The sequence below is a fragment of the Chaetura pelagica genome, unplaced genomic scaffold (assembly GCF_000747805.2).
Source record: "Chaetura pelagica isolate M959 unplaced genomic scaffold, ChaPel_1.0 scaffold456, whole genome shotgun sequence".
In the NCBI taxonomy this organism is placed as follows: Eukaryota; Metazoa; Chordata; class Aves; order Apodiformes; family Apodidae; genus Chaetura; species Chaetura pelagica.
In genome coordinates, this window is record NW_009953574.1 from 1,999,793 (window position 1) to 2,009,557 (window position 9,765).

Consider the following 9,765-nt stretch of genomic DNA (forward strand, 5'->3'; position numbering starts at 1 on the left):
CCCCTGAGGCTCTGCCGGGGGTCCCGCAGGGGTGAGGGGTCCCCCCGGCTGCCCGCAGCCTCCCCCCGGAGCTGCTCTGTCCCTGCCCGGCCGCCTCCTTGCACCCAGCTCCGCAGGAATTTGTGCTGGTTTGAGGAGTTTTTGCTGTCACCTGGTTGCGGCTGAAGTTGGGCTCACGCAGACGGTGGCCCTGCCAAAGCAAAGGGTACCCTCACGGCTGGTACCTGCAGGTACTCGCACCGTCCCTTCAGCCCTAAACCTTTTCATTTTTGTGTATTGCGCGTTGAGGATTTGTGGCGCTGCTCTCCCCGTCCCTGCACCCCGCTTGGAAGTTGCTCACCTGGCCTGACCGTAGCTGGGCGGTCGCCTAAAAGCTGCCCTGGCTGTTGGAAAACCCAGCTGGCTGCTTCTCCCGAGCAGCAGGGACCTGCTTCCTCTGCTCCTGGAGCTGTTTGGTTACAGCAAACCTTCAGCAGAACAGCTCTGGGGGGGGGTTGTGTCTTTTCACAGCGCTTTGCTGGGAAACTAGAAACTAGGGTATCACTCCTGGTGTGCTGTTAGACTAATGGCAGGTCCCCTTACAATGAGGGTACTGTTATAGATCATGCTATCTGAAGTCAAGTCTAAGCACAGATTCACTTGAAATAGAAAGCGATTTCTTTCTAGAATTCCTTTTATATAGTGTGACACGACACTGCCATCTAGTAGAAAAATGGTTAGTGTCATTATCTTCCTGTACCCAGGAAGCAGCTCTTTATGAGACTTGGCTATTGTGATTCCTTGTTCTTTTGTTTTCCTCACTGCTCTGTAAAATTTAATTGTCTCATTTTTGTGACATTGGGTTTGCAAACATCAGGAGCCAATCCCTTGCCCCGTGGGTCTGTTAGCTTCCCAGTTTCAGGCTGCTGAGCCTTGCAGGCTTTGTGGTTTATTTTACCTGTTCTATTAATATGATGTTTGTCAGCAGAAATGGAAATTGCATAACGTGTGCTCTCTGTTGCTGAACAGCTTCCAGTGGTCTTTCTTTTCCCTCAGAGATGGATCTGGTCTGCAGAGTTGTAGCTGTGGGGCATGGATTTGCTTCAGACAGGTCAGGGTTTATTGTGCCCTCTGGAAAAATGGAAGACTCCATGCCCTGAACCCACCACCTTAGGCAGAAGGGATCTCCAGGCTTGGAGAGCAGAGTTTTGGCCCATAGGTTGTGGCTTTGTGGATTTATTTATTTTTTTCCTGCTGGATTACCAAACATGCTTTTCTGAGTTGAAACAGAAGCTTTTTGTGTTTTACCTGCCCAAGGGTTCAGAGCAATTGTCCCTCCCTCATCCAGCAAACCATTTACATCATCATAGCCAACTTCTGAGAGGTCGCTGAGGACTCATGGCTCAGGATTGAAGCCAGGAGATATGGAGGGAAAATAGGCTGTGGTGGTTTTGTGTTGGGTCGAGGTCTACTCTATCAAAGGCTTTTGAAATTATGTGGTGTTTTTAATAACCTAATTACACAGCTTGCTTAACAGCTACAGCTGTTCTCCCAAATAAAGCCTTGACAGGCAATTTTTTGGACTGCAACTTCTAAATGTTTAGAAATACAGGAAGAGCATAAGTTTGTAAATGAACAATAGTCCCTTCAAGTCTTCTTGCCCATTGGTAGTACCTTGTCTTTTATTTTGCGCTCTGGATTTAGTGACTTTCATTTAACAACTAGTTAATTAGCAGCTATTCCTAGTGCCAGTAACAGGCTCTAACCTGAGCACTTTCTGGACAGATAATAGCTGCTTTCAGAGCAGTGTTAGAATGTGGGCTGAGGGTGTTTGAGTGGAGGAGCCTTGCTGGCTCTGAGCAGGGCCAGCCTGGCTGTTCCTGCACTGGGGTTTTTGGGGGAAGGCCAGGCTGTCCTGGGTGCTGTGTGCTGGGTTAGTGCTGGCAAGGAGGAAAGAAAAGGGATGGCCCTGGTGTGCAAATCCTGAGAGGGGAGGAGCAACATGGAGGGGTGCTAGGCCTGTTTGGGGAGCATCCTCAGGGCAGGGATTAGGTCAGGAGCAGTTTCCTCAAGCGAAGCTTAGCTTGACAAGGGTGGGAATTCCTGGCAGGATTAGGTCAGGAGCAGTTTCCTCAAGTGAAGCTTAGCTTGACAAGGGTGGGAATTCCTGCATTTGCCATCGAGGTGATTAAAAAGTAAGACCTGCTGCAAGATTGGATTGGAACTGCTTGGAAGCTGCATAATGCAGTTTTTATCTAGTGTCTTTGGTCTGTCTGGGAATAGCCAAATGAGCCGTTGTTGTTTCATCAGGCTTTTTAGTTTGCACCTTTGTGTGACTGCTTTGCACCAAGTTTTGCCTCCAGGGCCATGGAGAGTCTTGCTTGTCAGATTGCTGGTCATTTGGCCTGTGCTATAGGGGCCTTTTGTTTAAAAGTTGAGCCTTTGTTAGGCTGGAGGATACCTTGTCCTGGGCCTGGCAATGCTCAGCACTAGATTCAGAACATCACCATGATATGATCTGATGGGATCAGCCTGGAGGGTGTGCCCAGGGAAAGCCTTGTTGTCTGCAGCATTCATCCTCCAGCTTCTGCTCTTAAATTCCATCACTGTCTGCCTCAGTTTTCTTTGGGAGTTGCAGGCCTGGAGGGTGGATTCCTCCGCTGGAGCAATAGAAATACTCAGGATGCCTGTTGTGATATTTTTTGTTTTGGATTTAAAACAATGGTGCTTTTCTGTCTCTCAGCATATAATTTCCTTTGTGGTGGTGGTCTGTGCTCCTTAAAAAGCATTAAGTAGCTAAATAGGTCTTCCTGTCCTCCTTTGGTGCTTCCTTGCCCTACAGGAAGATAAATCTCTGGGTGTGGGGGGAGTGATTATTTTCTGTTCCTCCTTGGGCCCTGTCAGGATGCAATGTTATGTATGGCCCCATTCCTGCTTGTCTGCTGCTCTGCCAGTGCTGCTCACCACTGTGGCATCCAGAAATCTTGGGAGAGGGAAGGGGAAAGTGCAGGCACATGATGCCTGGAGTGCTGTGGATTTGCTGCTTAGTAGGTTGGTGGAATGGGCTGATGGCAGTGGCAGATAGGAGGGGGCTGTCTCAGCTGTTTGGCATCAGTGGTGAGAAAGGAGAAATGTGCCTTTTCCTAGTAATGAGTGACTGACTTGGGTCACTTGATTGATTGTGGAAGCCTCAAAGCTTTTGGCACACTGAGCAGAGGCAGCATCCAAAGTAACTGTGTGTGAGAGCATCACAAAACTGAGGTTTTGCTCAGCTCTGGCTAATTATTATGGAAAGTATCTACTGAACTTGTCTATAGCAATAAATCCAATGGCACCATTGCAAGAAACAAAAGGCCATGGGGTTAGACTGGAAAATGTAGTGAGACATGGGAGCAAATACAGATACCTACATCCTTAAGTGGTGTCATGGCTTCAGACCCTTCTTGAGTGACAGACCTGTCTGTAACTAAAGATCAGACAGAATGTGGTGTCCCTCCTGGCTGGCTTTGAAAGACAGAGATGTTCTCCATTGAGAGGAGAATGAGCTTGCAGAACTGCCTCTGGAGACAGAAAGTCTGACACTGGAAGAAATTTTACTCTGCTGGTACAAGCCTGTTGGACCAGGACCAGGGATGGTGCCTGCTGGCTTTTGGGAGGCGTGGTGCTGGCACCCTGTTGTTGTGATGTGGGACAGAAGTCCATGGCAATGCATGGATGTTCTGGTCTTGTCTGTACATGTTAAACTCTTCTAAGCCTTATGAAAATCTAAAGAAGATATCACAGAATCACCGAATTACCAAGGCTGGAAAAGACTTTTAAGATCATCAAGTCCAGCTTATGACCAACATCACCACATTGGCATTGAGTGCCACATCCAGCCTTTCCTTGAACACCTCCAGGGATGGTGCCTCCACCACTGCCCTGGGCAGTCCATTCCAATGTCTGATCACCCTCTTGGTGAGGAAGTACTTCCTAATATCCAACCTAAACCTCCCCTGGAGCACCTTGAGGCCAGACCCTCTTGTCTTGTTGCCAGTTGCCTGAAAAAAAGAGCTCAGCCCCCACCTGACTACAAACTCCCTTCAGGTAGTTGAAGAGAGTGATAAGGTCCCCCCTCAGTCTCCTCCAGGCTAAAAGAGTGTGCTGGTGTGTGTCTCCAGGCTAAAAAATGTGTTAAAACATTTCCCAACAAGCTAGAAGTGTTTACTGTGTGTGGTTGAGTTGGCTGAACAGATTAATCCTCATGCTCTTGGAAATGTGGTGGGATTTGCATCTGCAAATATCATCTGTTCCGTGGTCCATGGCGGTTTGTCCGACTCCTGGCAGGCTGGGCTGCTGGCAGAGCCCTGGAGGAGAAGCAGCTTGGTTGCAGCAGGCGTTGCCATCAGCCCTGGTGTGAGCTCGGGGTCCTGCTGGAGCAGGCTGGGCTCTGTGTTTGGGTTTTCCCAGGAAGCTGCTTCTGTGTGGAGGGGGGACATCCTGTAACACTTGCCAGGGGGAGAAAAATCACTTGGGGGGTTTGCTTCTTCAGGAGAGGCCTACTCCTCAGCTGCTATTGAAACAGCAAAGGTGGTACATGGCTGTGCAAGGGGATGAGCTCTGTTGTTTCACCTGTATGGTGAAATTTGGGGGATAATGAAGCCCCATAAATCAGCACTAATCCCCTTGTAGGCAGGAGAGATGCTGTGCGGTCCCACTGCGCCCCAAGGCTTGCAGTGGGTAACAAAGGCTTCAGCCGGAGGTGGAAAACTTAAATCCTGGATGCTGATGGAGCAGGCACCATTTCCAAGGACAGGGTCTCCCAGCACAGGTGCTGCTGCTTTGGGGGTGCAGCCTGGTCGGGTTGGGGGGCTGCTCGGGGAGAGGAAGGGACCAGCCTGGCTGAGCTGGAGGCTGTGAGCAAGCAGATGGGGTGACCTGCTGTGACTTGGGTCCTGGCCAGAGCACCTGCCTGCCCTTGATGTGCCCCACGTCAGTGACACTCCCCGGGAAAAACGGCAGCAATTATAGAACACACACACAAAAAACCAAGCCCAAACCAAAATGCAGTGTTTGCAGAGATGCTGCCAGGCCTGAGCGGCTCCGTCCTGCTCCGTTTATCATCAGGGTTTCCTAATGAGCCTGGTCCTCTCCATGCGGTGGCTGCTGTGGCTGCAGGAGCAGAGATGTGGTGACAATTATCTCGCCACCTGCGAGCCCGTGTCTGTGGCAGCTGCATTTCCCCTTCTGGCACCTGGTGGGAAGGAAGCTGGCTCTGGTTTGGGGGCGTTGGAAGCAGTGGGGCAGCCTGCAGAGCAGATAGGGTTTTGAGGGGAAGGGCAGGGGGTTATTTTCCTAAGTGCAACTGGGTCCTTCACCTCATCCCATCACAGGGACTGACCCTGGAGTCTTAGTCGTAAACTTAAGTTCCCGGGGTTGTTTTAAAGTTCAGACTGCAGGACTTGCAGAGCTCTCTAAACTGGTATCACTGGTTTTGCAGATTGTGTTGGGCTTTTTAAAGGACTTCTTAAAAGGATTAAACATAATTTTCCATATTCTCTTCAGTTCTCCTCTAAATTTGTAACAAAGTGCAGAATGACTTTTAATTATAAGGCAGCAGGAAACATACACATTTAAATATTTTTAAATTCAGGGATTTATTATTTTTTTTTGTGGGTAGAGAGAAGTTAGATACTGCAAAGGTAAGTTCCAGTAATGGCAGTAGAGCAAGAATTCCTTGGACTACTTACTGTTGTCAGAGTTGATTCTCCCTAAATAAGAGAGTGGGAATGTGAACACCCTGGCATGGTGCCATTGTACTAAGCCATGATTACTTTTTCTTGAAAAGGTGCCTCTCTGCTAATTTTTTTTTTTTTTCCTGGGAATTAATAAATATTAAAATGAATCTATAAATACATGCATCAACTGCATTAAAATAGACACAGATTGTGCCTTGTGATGCCTCTTCATAACTTTATAACCTTTAATAAAGGTCATCCAAGGCACTTGGGAGTTAAGCATCACCAGGAGGTTATTTCTTTTTATCAAAATACAGATTTTTTTAAGTTTAACAATTTTAGCATCAGTTCTGAGGGATATTAACAGAGATTAATTTGTCCCTCATTTATTTAATCTGAATTGTCAGGAATCATGTTCTCTACTGATGTAAATGTCGGCAAAAAGGACTTATTAGTAGATTTGATTGCTTTTTAAATTTAACTAGCAGAGATGCACTGGTATGCCTGAGAGAATTGGTCTGTTTCTTGTGAACAGTTCAGTGCCTAATGAATCACTTCAATGTACTTTTCTGAAGGAAAGCAGAGTAATTTAAATGTGCAATGCATTGATTTACCTCAAATGGATTAGGCCTCTGTGTGCAATCCTTTGCATTAATTTACTTTCTCCACAACTCTAATAATAAAGACAGTGTTTCTGGACGACGTCGGCCCAAATTAGCTGGCGTCGCTTGCTAGAAAGCAAAATAATTAATACGTGGCTGAAGATGGGATGTGGGAATGGATCTTTCTGAGAGGACATGGGTCTGGAGGTGCCGCTGGGAGCTGTGGGCTGGGGTGCCCTGCCAGCCCCTGCGAGCTCCCGTGGAGCCCTGGGAGGAGAGAATCGTGTACAAAATACTGATCGATTCTTGACTTCGTAACGGGGCGAGAAATAGAAGAATGTGTTTCCAAGTTGGTGCAACTTTAAGAGATTTTTTGAGTGTGTGTGTGTGTGGGCAGGTATGTTTTTTAAAAGGACTGAGGGAACGGTGCAGGAATCTGTAACTACAGCAGATTTGTGCATGTTTTATTGCTGTGGTAACGTTTCAGTGGTGTTGGGCTGGCTCTGCCTTTGCTGTGCAGCCGGCGGCTAGGATGCAGAATTCCCAGTAATTCCCTGTTTAACCACTTAGCTGCAGAAATGGCGCCTGGGCTTTGTTTTGCTCTGCGGGGATTCCCAGGGCTGAGCAGCCCTGGCGACCAGCAGCCTTTTTTTGGAACCTGCACTTGTAGGCTTCCCACATCCTTGTGAGGATTAATTTTCCCTTCCCAATCGGCTGGTTCCCAGTGCTGGGCAGCTGCCTGCCCCGATGGGAACCTTCAGGGCAGCAAAGCAATGGAGCATCCCCAGCCCCTGCCTTCCTCCCTTGGGAGCCCAGTTCCCTGCTCCCAGTTTGGGGCTGGGATGCTTGCCCGGGTTTGCAGCATCTTGATGGAAGCCAAGCCACCCAGGGTCAGTGTTGTGCTATGGGAGGATGGAGGCAATGCTGCTCCTGCCTTCCTCCTCCTCCTCCTCCTCCTTGGCAGTGTGGATTATTGTTGGTGATTGATTTGCTGACGCTGGCAGTTGTACAGTGTGTTCTGGGACTAATAGGGTAGCACCAAATCATTCAGGCGCTATTGAAACGAATCACATTTGTGATGAGTAATAAGTAGCAGGCTTTGGTATTTATGAATAATTAACACAGTAAAGTTTTCCTTAAACAGACATGAAGAAATGATTTAATTTCTACTGTGAACACTGTACAATTAATGAAAGATAATTGCATTTGCTAATGCGAGACTAAAAAGCAAAAGCAATCCATTTTTTTGTGTTTAAGTTCACATTACTGGTGTAAACAGTGAATGTGCAATTCCTTCAGTGTGTTTTTGTTGGGTGGGATCTGTGTTTAACATCCAGTGCCCTGCTTTTTGTTGAAATAAAAGGTGTATTGGTACAGACTTAACTCATTGCTGCTGGTTCCATCCACTCATATATCTCTGGGTGGGTAGCACATCCATGTGTATAACAAGATCATGTTTTGGAATGAGTGGCACTTAGGACCAGCTTTTTTTCCTCTTCCCTGACTCCGGGCTTCTTCTGCAGCTCTGCATGCTTTTAAAGACAGAATCCATGTAAGATATTCCTGATATACAGCTTTGAGTGAAATCTCCATTTGGTTAGTCTTGGAAAAAATCGTTAGTCTTTAGAGGCCTCTAAGTCATAAGATCCATTAAGGGTGAGACTCAAATCATGTTACTTCTTGGTTCTCAGCTGCTTATCCAACTCTGAAGGAGCCAAACTTTTTTCGTGTTACAACTAAATATACACAGCTATAAGGGAGATAATCTCGTGGCATTAAATGATTTAACACATCTCCATAAAGGCATGAAGAAGACTATGCCTTTCATGAGATCCTTGTAGCAAATGCTCCGAATTTTCCATAATCAAAAGGACTGTGAAGCTTTGATGCTCTTAGAGGTCTGAGTAGCTGGAAAATCAGTTCTTCCTTTACTCCATATTGTGTTGGGTAAATTAAAACATTGCAAGGCTCCCAGCAGTGGGAATCTGCTCATTCAAACTGCTCTTGAACTGTGGGATCCTTCAGCAAACACCCAAATGAAGTTGAGTAAAACACTCTTCTGTGACTGTTTTCTCCAAGCCTCCTTGTCCTCAGAGTGAAGCAACTTTTTTAACCCCTCTATTAAGAAAAACAATGTTTCTTTGGTCAAAACCAGAGAAGCTGCTTTTGAGAGTTGCTTTTTCAGGGTAACTGAGGGGAGAGCATTTCCTTTTGCCTGTGGGAAAGCTATTCCTTGGAGCAATCCCAAGCTATTCCGAGGCTGGCTTATTTTTCTTGCTGGTTCAGAGAAAGATACTGGGAATATGCTAGTGTCCTGCTTGGGCAAAACCTACCAAGAACTAACTTTCTCCCTTTTTTTTGGCAATACCTAACTCATCTTCATAGGGAAGAAGATGTGGGAGTTTTCCTCCCAGGGTTCTCATAGCCTCAGGAGGACTTTAATGGGGCTGGATGTGGGTGAAGGCATCTGTCCATGGGATGCTCCCAGAAGAGTAGCAGGCTTAGTTCCTTCTGGAACTGGTGTCACCAACTGGAGATGGAGAGGAAGATGGCTGTGTGGTTTCTGCCTTTCACTGAGCTATTTGTTTTTCTGTGGGGGTGTTGGTTCTAATCAGTACGGTGGTAGCACAGAGAACTCAGACAAAAGCGCTCAAGGAAATGTCAGACGCAACAGGATGCATCTGCCTGATGAGAGCTGAGTGACTTGCAAAAACATAAATGGCATAAATTAGTCTTTAATTCTTTCAATTCTTGTGTGCAGCAAGTCACAGTCACTGGTAAGAGAAAAAGCTTTTGTATTGGCTTGGTCTCCCTGGTACATTTTCTCTTACTGTGCATCCTTAGCTCAAACTTCAGTAGGGTATTTTGGATTTTGGTGATTTTCAATAACTTTATGTCAATAAAATGTGGAATAGAGTTTAGGCTTTCAAATAAAATGGACTTAAAGGTCAGCTGTTTGGCTTTCTGGCAGTAGGTTGCTGCTGGGGTCTATCTTCATAGCTCTGGTCTGTGATGGCTAAACATGCAAGTGGGGTTTGACAAGGCAGGCCATTAAGACCTTGGGATGAGTTGCATCTCCATCACCGTGCTTGTCTTCTTCCTCTCTGCCTTGTCTGTGTAATATTACTGGATCACTTTCCATACTGTTTAGTCGCATTTTGAATGTCAGCAGCATTCTGGATTGGAATATGAGCACTCCCAGAATGTTTATGGATAGTGGCAGCTTCTTCACTGAGTTAGATTTATGGGGTAGTGGCGAGGTTCAGCTGATAAACCTGCTGGAGTTTGAAGATCACTGCTTGCTCGCAGTGATGCAGAACAGCTGAAGAAGAGGGTGATGACTATGTTGCATTTTGACTGGGAAACAGTTCTGCAAACTGTCTTATCACCCAGTGTTTTGTGGCATATTCAACATGCTGTCCCATGCAAGAAGAAATTGCAGTTTTGTTTGAAATGCAGTCAGCAGG